Below are 11,182 nucleotides of genomic sequence, written 5' to 3' on the forward strand. Positions count from 1 at the left end.
CATAGGTATGTATGTGTGTTGGCAGACAGGCTAGCAACGTTTGTGGACTTACTTGCAAGGCTGTCTTGCAAGCACCCATTACTGTTCATTTCCTGCTGATTTCATCATTATAACCACTGAACTCAAGGGTTTGATTTGAAATTAAGATTTCTTCTCAGCTATAATAGTTTCCCCTCTTCCAGGGTTCCAAAAATGTTGGCATGGCTTACTAGCCAACTATTATTTGAAATTGCCACTAATCCCCTTCCCCGGTTCCTGTGGCATGCGAAAATGCTTAGGAGAGTAGACAGTCTTCTCTCATTTGTGGTGTGATTTGGAGGAGAACAGCAGCAGTTTCCTGTTGCTTGGGAGAGAGTCCTGCTATTGCTTACCTTCACCAAACCCAAACAGAAATGAGAGCTTGAAGAATCGTGTTCTTCAGCGAGAAAGAGCACTCAGCCTTGGGATGTTGGCAAGTGAAAGATTTGGATGCCTGTTCCCTTCTTGACCTTCAGCTTTTAGGAGACACCACAGCTCAGTTGCAGAGTATATGCACTGTTTGTGGAAGAACTCTGTTTCCATTCCAGAATCTCTTGTTAAAGAGACCCAGTGTGGTGTAGTGGTTAGAGTGTTGGACTGGGACTCAAGAGAGCTGGGTTCTAGTCCCCAGTTGGCCATGAAGCTCACTGGGGGACTTGGAGCCAGTCACTGACTCTCAGCCTAACCTACCCCACAGGGTTGTTGTGAGGATAAAATGGAGAGGAAGAGGACCAGGTGAGCCACCTTGGGTTCCTTACAAGAGGAAAGAAGGCAGGATATTAATGTAATAATACATGTAATAATAAACAAAAACAAATAAATAAAATCTCAAGAATTGTAAGGCTGAAAAAAACTTTGCCCAAGACCTTGGAAAGCCACTTGGAGTCAGTTGGAGTAGACAATAATGGGTCAGACAGAACATATGAAAGCAGCTTCATATGTTCAGCTTCTGAAAAATGTCTCAAACTAGGGCCACTTCATACATAACTTCTTCTGACACGGAGATTACCTCAGCGTAGAAAAATGTCATTTCCAAATAGGCCCCACATCGGGAGCACGTTTGCCGAGGACACAACGCGAAAGCACGAACACCAGAAGGGAAAAGAATTTATAGAGCCATGCCCCCGGAGCTGATGTGTGTTTTAGATTAGCATAAGAGAACAAGTGAGGATAAATGTGTAAAAACAACCTATTTCGCTATATCTGACTTATTTCAGGAAGTCCCTTCTGCATTTTTACTCAGGCCCTATCCACCAATCACTGCTCTTATGCAATCCCCATTCATTTCAGATCACACTGAATATTCAGGTCATGAATACTGCATTCCAGACATCCAAATGGTGAAAGCATCCAATTAGTCCAACTACAATTAATTCTACGGATTAATGTCCTGTTCAGAAATATCAGTCATTTCCGCTTATTGCCGCAACACAGGTTAGTTAATGTGTATTAGCCCACGTGGCACTTCAGTACTTTTTATCCTTTACATGTTGGAACTGATTTTGATACATACATACATGCACACTACCCAACAGAGGAAGGTGCAGGGCAGACAAAGCCACCCTGCCTGAGATGCCGGGCGAAGGAGTGCTCCTTTACGCAGTGCCTCAGTGGAGGATATGGTTTCATTGCATGTGGGCTTTCCCTGAGTGGGGAAAACCCACAAGCAGTGAAGCTGCGCTGGCTGAGACATCAGGCGGAAGAGTGCTTCTTCACTCAGCACCTCCGCCAGGGCAGTTTTGCCTGTTCCATGCCTTCCCCCATTGGGAAGGACATGGAGTGAGTTATGCTCTTGGTGTACTGCTCACCTGAGCCAGGCCAGGATTTCGGAACGCCCTGGATGAAGCACAGATAAACCACCCTGGAATTTATACTAAACTGGTAAGGCAAGGGCCGGTCTGCCCGAGGCTGTCTGCAAGGATGAAACACTAAAATAAACAACTCCTAAGATTTGTGTGGAACCGGATTCTTACTTCCAAGGGTCCCAGGCCCCTGGACACAACACCTCCCAACTGGGACGGAGAGCAGTGCGCAAAGGGAATCCCCACTGTTGATCACAGTGTGGATTCCCCTTAATGCACCGCTCCCCCTCCCTCTTTATTTATTTATTTATTCGTTCATTTACATTTTTATATCGCCCAATAGCTGAAGCTCTCTGGGCAGTTCACAACAATTACAGCCATAAATACAAGACAATAAAATACAGATGATAAAATACAGTATACAATGTAAAAGTTTAAAACTACAAAATAGAAGTAAAAATAATAACCAAACAGAAGCTAGCAGCAGGGTAAAAATTTAAAATACAATACCAGATATAAAACAAACTGAAAAACTAAAATGCCTAGGAGAATAAAAAGGTCTTTACCCAGCGCCAAAACGAGCACAACTGGGAGTGGGGTGTGGCATGCAGGGGAATCTCCACATCCCACTATTATCCCTGGTAAATGATTCCTCTCCCCACTTGCCCTGAAGGGGGCAGGGCTGGGGAGGGTCATTGGGCAGGCAGAGCAGGCCAACTTGGCCCGTGGGGTGGAGGTTCCTCAACCCCGGTTTAATGGTTCGATTTGTACCATTACTGACACCAAATTTCCCCAACTTGGTGCTCTCCAGATGTTTTGGATGACAACTTCCAGCACTCCTGTCCACTGGTCATACTGACTGAGGCTGATGGGAGTTGAAGTCTGGAGGGCACCAAGTTGGAGATGGTTGATTCAGGCAAGTGTCACTGGGAAACTCAATTTAAATCAATGATTTAAAGTGGCCTTTTTCTTGCCTACTTAAATCAAGCGATCCTGCGTGAGATTCAGTGGGTGTCCTACCAGTCGCTTTGTCTTGGTCTAACCTACCTCACAGGATTGCTGTGAAGATAAAAGGCAATACCCCTATTTAGAACACCCTGAACTCCTTGGAAGAAGGTCAGACTCCAAGTGTTCTGCCCTAACTGGGCATTGTGTTATTTGTTATATTCCCCTCTAGATTCTGTATTAGCACGAACTTCTGTGGTAGCTCATCAACACAAATTTTCAGATTGGAAAGAGATATAACATTCAGAGAGGATTCAAGCTTTGCAGAACTATTCTGTTTTTCTAATTCAGAATAGTTCTTCAAAGACTGAATCCTCTCTGAACATCATATCTCTTTCCAATCTAAACATTGGAGTTGATGAAGAGTAGCTACCACACTTCAGTTTTCTCAATATGAATCTGTCGGCCACTTATTAGGCCTTGTTGTCATGCATAGATTAGTTGTCCATAAGAAGAACGTCTAATCTGTACCAACTAAAACATCTGTACTGATTCTTCCTCAATTTGGGAAGAAACCTCCCTCTCTTCCGGTTCTCTGTTACTGTTCTGGATTGCAGCCTGAAGGCCTGGCCTTGCATTCTTTTTTGTTCACCTCATCCATCCACCTCGTCCATACTCTTTCTTTCATTTCAACTGCCATACCTCCTCCTTTTAAAGCTAAGTATTGATCCTGCATTTATTGGTTTTTGCAGTTTAGTTGTCTTTCAATAAAGATGAAGATTTGAGTTACATGGAAATGGTGGATATGAGTTTAGCTGCCTGGACAAACACATACCCCAATGTGTGTTGAGGCCGGAACACTGTTAGCTAAATAAAACTCATCATAAACCCAAATTCAGCGTGACGTAAGACAACCAATAAACTTCTACACTATAGTTTAAGCAATAAATTGCGAGATACTAACAGCAAGTCTGCAATTTTCTCCTTCACTCTTCTTGAGCATATTTCTCCACAATTCAGTCCATTTGTCTTCAACTAAGGTGCTCTGTGCTGTTGTCACTTTAGGTAGCTGTTACAATAAGTTGCCAAGATCACAGAGGAGACACTGCCAGCTACAAAAATGCCAACAGAGATATTTATATCTTGTACTGCAATGCCAAAGGACAGAGATATTAAGAGAAACTTTTTCTTCTAATGCGAGAAGGTCTGCAGCATTTGTCATACACTGAAGCACTGAGCAGGGGGTTGGACTCGATGGCCTTGTAGGCCCCTTCCAACCCTACTATTCTATGATTCTATGATTATAGAATACTCTTTTTGCGGGGGGGGGGGGGATGAGAAATTCCTTTTTGGAAGGAAGAATTATTTGAGGGTGCAAAGGGAGAAATGAATAATTGGGGATGGAGATTTACCTCAGAGGTTATGAACCCACCTCTACCTTGTATTCAGTTTGTAGCCCTTCTAGGCAAGTCACTTCTCTCCATCTAGCCCTGCACGCTGTTTACAGCAGTGTAGAAACACTGACAACAACTATGCATGAAAACAAGACCTAATAAGTTGCCGACAGATTCATATAGCCAGCTGCCTCTGTGGAGCTTATAAGCAGGAGATGAGGTGGGCAACAGCCTCCCGACACCGTATTTCCCCAGAATCTATTATTCAGAGTTATACTGTCTCTGAACATGGAGGTTTCATTTAACGACCATAGCCAAAGTTAGGTCAGAGCATGCAGGCAGAGCCTTAGATGGGTGGAGTAGCTGAAGGGGAGGGGCCTGTAGCAACTCCTCATTTTTGCAGGCACCAGCCTCTCCTACTCTTCCTACAAATGGGAGAGTTGGGGAGAACTTATTTTGCATTACAGAGTTTGAAAACCTGAGGAATTGCTTTAGTCATAGTTTCTTTGGGCAAATAATCTGGATGAGTAACTGGAATGTTTGATGTATGTGCAACATTAATACTTCAATACTCCACTATTATTATTATTATATCAATTTATATACCACTTTTCATATTTTTTAAAATATTTCTACACAGTAATTATGTTACATAAACTTTCCTCGATAAAGACAGGAAACAAATACTAAATAAATAAGTAAAATATACCTAATATAACATATTAGAAAAGGTGGGATCCTTCCAGGGAATAGTCTGTAACTTTTTAGACCTAGGACCCATCTTTAAGCCCAAATAGAAGACTCACTATATGCACACTCAAATTTTATACCTATATTGTCACAGACCAGCAACACCCTGTTCTGTGAGTGGAAGGGAGAACAGGCAAAATAGTGCAGCCCATCCCTTTTTGCCTTTCCCTTCCTGCGGCCTTCTCCACTGCCACTAGGGAAAAAGGGGTTATAGCCATCTGGGGAAACCTGGAGGATTGGATTGGGACCCTCAGAAGGCCAAATTCAGCCCCTAGGCCTGAAGCTCTGCACTGCTGGGCTAACTCAATTAGACTGCGGTCGTGTTTTATCCACGTCTGTTATTCAAACAATATCTTACTGTTAAAGATTTGGCACTCTCTCAACAAGTTATCCCATTCCAGCATCTCTGCCTCTTTCTCTTCCCCCTGAGACTCTGGGCTTCTCTTCTTCTCTCTGTCTACTTCTGCCTTAGGCTTTTTATTTTATTTATTCATTTATTAAATTTATTAATCGCCCATCTGGCTGGTCACCCAGCCACTCTGGGAGATATACAATAATAGAATCAGTTTAAAACAATAAAATTCGACATTAAAAACATCATATTTCTAAAAATACCCTAACCCACCCCAAATTTATCTTAAAATTAGTTACTTTCCTTCCCCAACTTCAACCAATCAGGAGGGTAGTTTCTTGTTCACCTCTGCCCTAAATTTCTTCTCTTATGTTCTTCCTCTGACTTTCAGTTGAACCTCCTGCAAACACTTTTCTTCTACTTCTTTTGCACGTAGGAAAAAAAATATTCTCACCTTCTCTTTTAAAAAGTCATGAGCAGCAACATCACAAGAAGTGATGCTGATGTGACCCTATGCTGATATGCACCTGACCTGGGTGCAACTCAGTTGTGAGTTCCAAGCTACGCCAGCTGAAGTGCAATGCAAGGCCTTAAGCTTAAAGTTTAAAAGATAAACTGTTTCTTACATTGGGGAGGAAAAAACCTGTCAGACTTTAGCTTAACAAACATTGCATCATATCTGAACAAACCAGTTGTAAAAATTTGGGGGCTTTGTTAAGTGCAACAAACAGCATTGCTTGACAAATAAGTTCATTGTTATTTTTAGCGGTATCATGCAAGCTGAAGTCTTTAAGGGTAACCTGAGCTGCTCATGTGGAAAGAAAACAACTCTAGAATGTGTTTGCCTTCTAAATAACAGGGAACAGCACTGTTCTCTACTATACCCTAGCTACAGATGTGCATGAATGGTACTTTTTCCCAGTATGTACCAGCTTTTTCCTAGTATGTACTAACATCACAAGTACCACCACATCCTTGTTTTTGTAAAAGAAAAAAACATGCAAAAGTCACAGTTCTGGAGAAACCAGCATTAAAACCAGAATCTGAAAATTGTGTTCTATAATGATCACAAGCAAGTTTTTGGTTTTTTTTTAAGCCCTTTCACAATTGTCAACATATAGACCCAGCTCAGTTGATTAAACATCCACAATTTGCTGTGAGAAGTTGGGAGCGAGCGAGCATGAGGTTTCCTGATGGCTCACCCATTTCCGCTTTTGCTAAACAACCCAGTTCCTGGGTTGTTCACCATGATTTCCGAACTCAGAACTCTGGGTTGTTCAGGAAGTTTTAACCCAACAACAAATCATCGGTTAAAACTCTGGGTTGTTTCTCCCTCAATAGTGCAGAGTTCTGGGTTTGGATGTCAGCGTTCCTGGGTTGCTCAGCAAAGCGGAAGCATGCAAACAGTTGGGAACCAGCATGCTTACTCACTCCCACACGCTCACTCACTCCCACACACTTGATTGTACAAACTGGGAGACTGTGAGTCTTGCGCACACTCATTGCTTTCACTGTTCCCCCAATAGCCTTCAAAGTGGTTCATTGTCACTGCGGGCTGAGGTGTCACCAATGTGCAGATGACACTCAGCTCTATCTCTTTTCATCACACCCAAGTGAAGCGGTGGGTGTTCTGAATCAGTGCCTGTGTGTGGTAATGAACTGGATGAGAACCAATAAAGAGACTCAGTCCAGACCAGATGGAGGTACTGTTTGTGGGTGGTTCATCTGTCCGGCTAAGTGGTGTTCAACTTTTTGTGGAAGGGGTTGCACTCCCCCTAAAGATCACATAGTTTAGGAGTACTCGGATCCAACATTATCACTGGAGGCACAGGTGGCCTCGATGGCACGGAACACCTTTTATCAGCTTAGGATGATATACAACGATGACGCTATTTGGACAGAGATAGCCTAGCTACAGTTATCCATGCACTGGTAACTTCATGTTTGAATTACTGCAATGTGTTTATATATATGGCTTCATTTGGAAATGGTCTGAAAGCTTTAGCTGGTCCAAAATAGGGCAGCAAGATTGTTAACAAGGACTGGCTGATTTCATTATATTAGACACTCATCTGTTCATATGATCTGCATTGGGGAGGTAGAGATCACTGGAGGGAAAACGCACCCAGTGTTCTCCCCACCATACAATGAGAAAGGGAAAAGGACAGCAAAAAGGACAGCTCACCCAGAACAGCAAAAACACTTTCCAGCAGCACGCACTGCAAATGTAAATACATTTAATATTGCTGCCATCACCACACCTTTTGTTTGTGAGATGCCTAAATTCTTTTCAGGTCTTTCCCTGGCAGGGCAAAGCTGGGCCAGATCAACCCAATAGGAGTGCCAGACCAACTAGGCAATTCTATAAAGAATGAAGACGGTGGATTCTATCCAATGGGCTTTATCCAACATTAGCCTAACTTAAGATCCATTAATTTCAGTGGGCCTACTTTAAGTAGGACTCACACTGGATACAACCCAGTACCCATGTCTATTTTATTTATTTATTGTATTTTTAATCCACCCTATAACCAATGTTGTAGGTTCTTGGGACATCAAAGTGTAAGGTGTGTATGCGTGTTATTGTCCCCTCCACCTGACGAACACGCATATTTTCTCCCCACTGCAGCCCTTTTGCCTCATTTCCATTGGAGCAAATGCAGCCAAGTGTCCACACACAAAACAGGCAAAAGGGCCTACGATGAAAGACCCACACTTTTCTCTCCCTGCCCTTCCATACAAACAGATAAGAAGGGAGACAGCAAAATAACTTTCACCCGGGAGGTGGTAATATAGCTTGCAACAACCAGAAGGACCTAGTAGTATTCACTGCAAATGTAAATAGGTGATATTGTCACCATGGCCATAGCCAACATCTTTTTCTTCACTTCACCCAAGTGAGGAGAGCCCAGTGTCCATTCACTTTGATAGCAGCCCCTTTGTTCTGGACAAACAAATGGAGTCAAGTGCCCATTCACGTGTACAGTAACAGGAAAAGACATCTGCCATCAATGCAGCCAACCCAAGTCACTTAGGCGTGACTTAGGGTGGGTCAGGACAGCAGCACACGCCATCATACAAATATATGGTTAACATTAAAAAAAAAAAAAACAAGTCACCAAATCCATGCTTGGCCTAAAGGGGGATTCCAGCAGCTCTGGAAAGGTTGAAGACCTTTCCAGAGGTCTGGAAACAGGGAGAGAGAAACAGCTACTAGAAAAAAACTGACAGGCAGTAAAACAAAGGGATTGGATCCAGGATCTGCCTTCCTCAAGAGGAAGGGCTCTACTTGCAGAAGGTCCCTCCACCTGATTTTTGGGATTCCCCCTCCCCCATAGCTCATCCCATTCAGCAGGGTCTCCTGACTTCTATGTAGCATTTTCAGGGGGCTGGAGGGGCTGTCATGGGAAGGAGGTGGCAGGGAAGTCCACTTCCACCAGCACAGCTGATAGAGCATAATTCTGGCTCAAACCCCAAGTTTTTCACCTGGGATGAGCTGAGACATTCTTGGGAACCTGGGATGTGTGTTTGTGTGTGCATTTGAGTGTGCTGTATCTTGTGCGTGCATTTGAGTGTGCTGTATCTTGTGCGTGCACTTGAGTGTGCTGTATCTTGTGCGTGCATTTGAGTGTGCTGTATCTTGTGCGTGCATTTGAGTGTGCTGTATCTTGTGCGTGCATTTGAGTGTGTTGTATCTTGTGCGTGCACTTGAGTGTGCTGTATCTTGTGCGTGCATTTGAGTGTGCTGTATCTTGTGCGTGCATTTGAGTGTGTTGTATCTTGTGCGTGCATTTGAGTGTGTTGTATCTTGTGCGTGCATTTGAGTGTGTTGTATCTTGTATTTTTGGGTTTAATTTTTTTGTAAACCACCCAGAGAGCTTTGGCTATTGGGCAGTACAGAAATGAAATAAATGAAAAAAATGACTCTACGTGTGTGTGTGTGTGTGTGCAGGGTAGCATATTGTTTCAGGATGAATGCAAAATAGGGCAATACCGAAACCAGCTCTACCCCAAGGCATGTTGGTGCCCTGGCAGAAAAGCAAAATGGCACCCCCTCCCCTGATGCCTCTGCCCATCCCGAATCATCAAGATGCATATTAGTCACCAAAACCAAGAAAGTGATTTTGGCAAAATCTCACAAGTGCCTCTTCTTCACCTTCTCGGCGCTCAAAACAGTCACACATTACGCCACAGCAAAGACAGTCTTGGGGCACTCTAAACACTAAATGACCTCAAGCACATCCTTATTATGGCATAATAAGCTTCCGGGGACTCTTGTTGCTGCTATTGGTGCCGCAACACGCCCACCCCACTGGATATCAAATAACGAGTGACAATTAATAACTAATAACAAGGCACTGCCTTTTCACGACACCCAAACAGCCGCCTGGGGCAACACGCCTCACTCCGCCGGACGGCAGGGCCGGCCTCGGCCTTTCTCCCAAACCGGTTCCCTCCCCTCCAGGTGTGTCGGACTTCAAGTCCCACCATCCCCATCCAGCCTGCCTGGGGATGGTGGGAGTTGTAGTCCGACACACACGGGGGGGGGCGCTAGTCTGAGGGGAAGGCCACGGTCGGCCCTGTCGTCAGGCAGGTAACCTCGGGCAGCTCGTTTCGGGGGGGGGGGGGAGGCTGGCAGGCTGGGCACGGCGGGACCGGTAGTCCAGCAGATCCGGAGGGCGCCGGGCTGCGCGGAGGCTGATCGACATCATCATCCCCCCTTCTCCTCTTCAGGCCAGCCGCCGCTCCGCTGGTGCGGTGAGGCGCCTCCTCGCCCTGCCGCAGCGCCCCGCTCAGCGGAGGCTTTGTGGCGCCTGGACGGCAGAGCGCAGCGAAAGGAAGGGGGACGGGGGACGGGGGACGGGGGAGAGGAGAGGAGAGGAGGGGAGGGGAGGGGAGGGGAGGCGGGGGGAGCGAGACGGCGTTCTTGCCCCCCCGCCCCGCCCCGCCGCCGCCTGGGCTGAGGCCACCCGCAGCACGCTCATCCCACCCGCCTCCTCGCCAGCGCCTCGCGGCGCGCGCGCCCTGCCAGCGCCGCGCTGCCCGCCCAGCCCACCTTGCCTCCGCTCGGGGCGCTCCGCGCCGCGCCGCGCCGCGCCGCCCGTGGGCTCCCGCGGCTCCCGCTCCGCCTGTCGCGCCCCGCCGCGGGGGGATGCGCCCGCCAGCCGCGCCGCCCGCTGCGGCGTCGCCACCGCGCGCCCGGCCCGCCTCTGGCCGCTCCCCGCGGGAGTCGCCTCGCTTGTTTTCCCTCAGCCAGGGCGGCGCAGGACCCGGTCGCCGCCTCCGCTCCGCCCGGGCTCGCCTTGCTCCTCCTCCTGCCGACCTCTCCGGACCTCCCTCCTCCTCCTCCTCCTCCTCCTCCTCCTCCTCGCACGATTCCGGCAAGAAAGTCGGCCGGGTGGCCCAAAGCCGCAATACCAGAAATCCTAGCAGCTACATCCCCCCCCCCGCCCCAAACAACACATCCACACGACCTCCTTTTTACTCTAGAGGAGGAGCAGGGGGGCTGTGTCCGGGTCGTAAGGGTGAAATCCAACATAAGCCCTGCTTGAAGTGGGCCCGCTGAGAAGGGGACGTAAGCTGCTTATGACTAACGTAAGCCCCATTCACTGCAATGCGTCTACATGAAGTAGGAGGTGCGTTGGATTATACCCTAAAACCCCTCCCTCCCCCATGCTAGGGTCCCAATCCAGATGGGGGCCTCTGCACCTACCCTACAGTGAGAATGGATTTTAGAAGATATAGCTGCTAAATACAGATTTAAAGGAATGGCTGTTTTTGGCCTTTTTTTGTCTCGACAAGTGCCCCAGGAAAAGGACTTAGGCCAGCCTCCCTCAACCTGGGGCCCTCCAGATGTGTTGACCGCCACTCCCATCATTCCCAGCCAGCATGGCCAATGTGTTGACCGCAACTCCCATCAT

The 11,182-nt window shown here is 46.7% G+C and overlaps 1 protein-coding gene across 2 annotated transcripts in view; it reads right to left on the reverse strand.

The window, feature by feature from the left end:
* Window positions 1–10,558, reverse strand: part of SLC7A6 (solute carrier family 7 member 6) — a 56,891-nt gene extending 46,333 nt beyond the window's left edge. The window contains exon 1 of one of the 2 annotated variants that reach the window (XM_084812068.1): window positions 10,323–10,558. The gene's annotated coding sequence lies outside the window, so the exon portion shown is untranslated. Of the gene's footprint in view, window positions 1–10,317 lie in introns of both variants that reach the window. The other variant, XM_084812069.1, reaches the window with a different exon arrangement.
* Between the last annotated feature and the right edge of the window lie 624 nt (window positions 10,559–11,182).

Source organism: Heloderma suspectum, chromosome 8, assembly GCF_057233095.1.
Source record: "Heloderma suspectum isolate Gila_16-S chromosome 8, 16-S_ref, whole genome shotgun sequence".
Lineage (NCBI taxonomy): Eukaryota > Metazoa > Chordata > Lepidosauria > Squamata > Helodermatidae > Heloderma > Heloderma suspectum.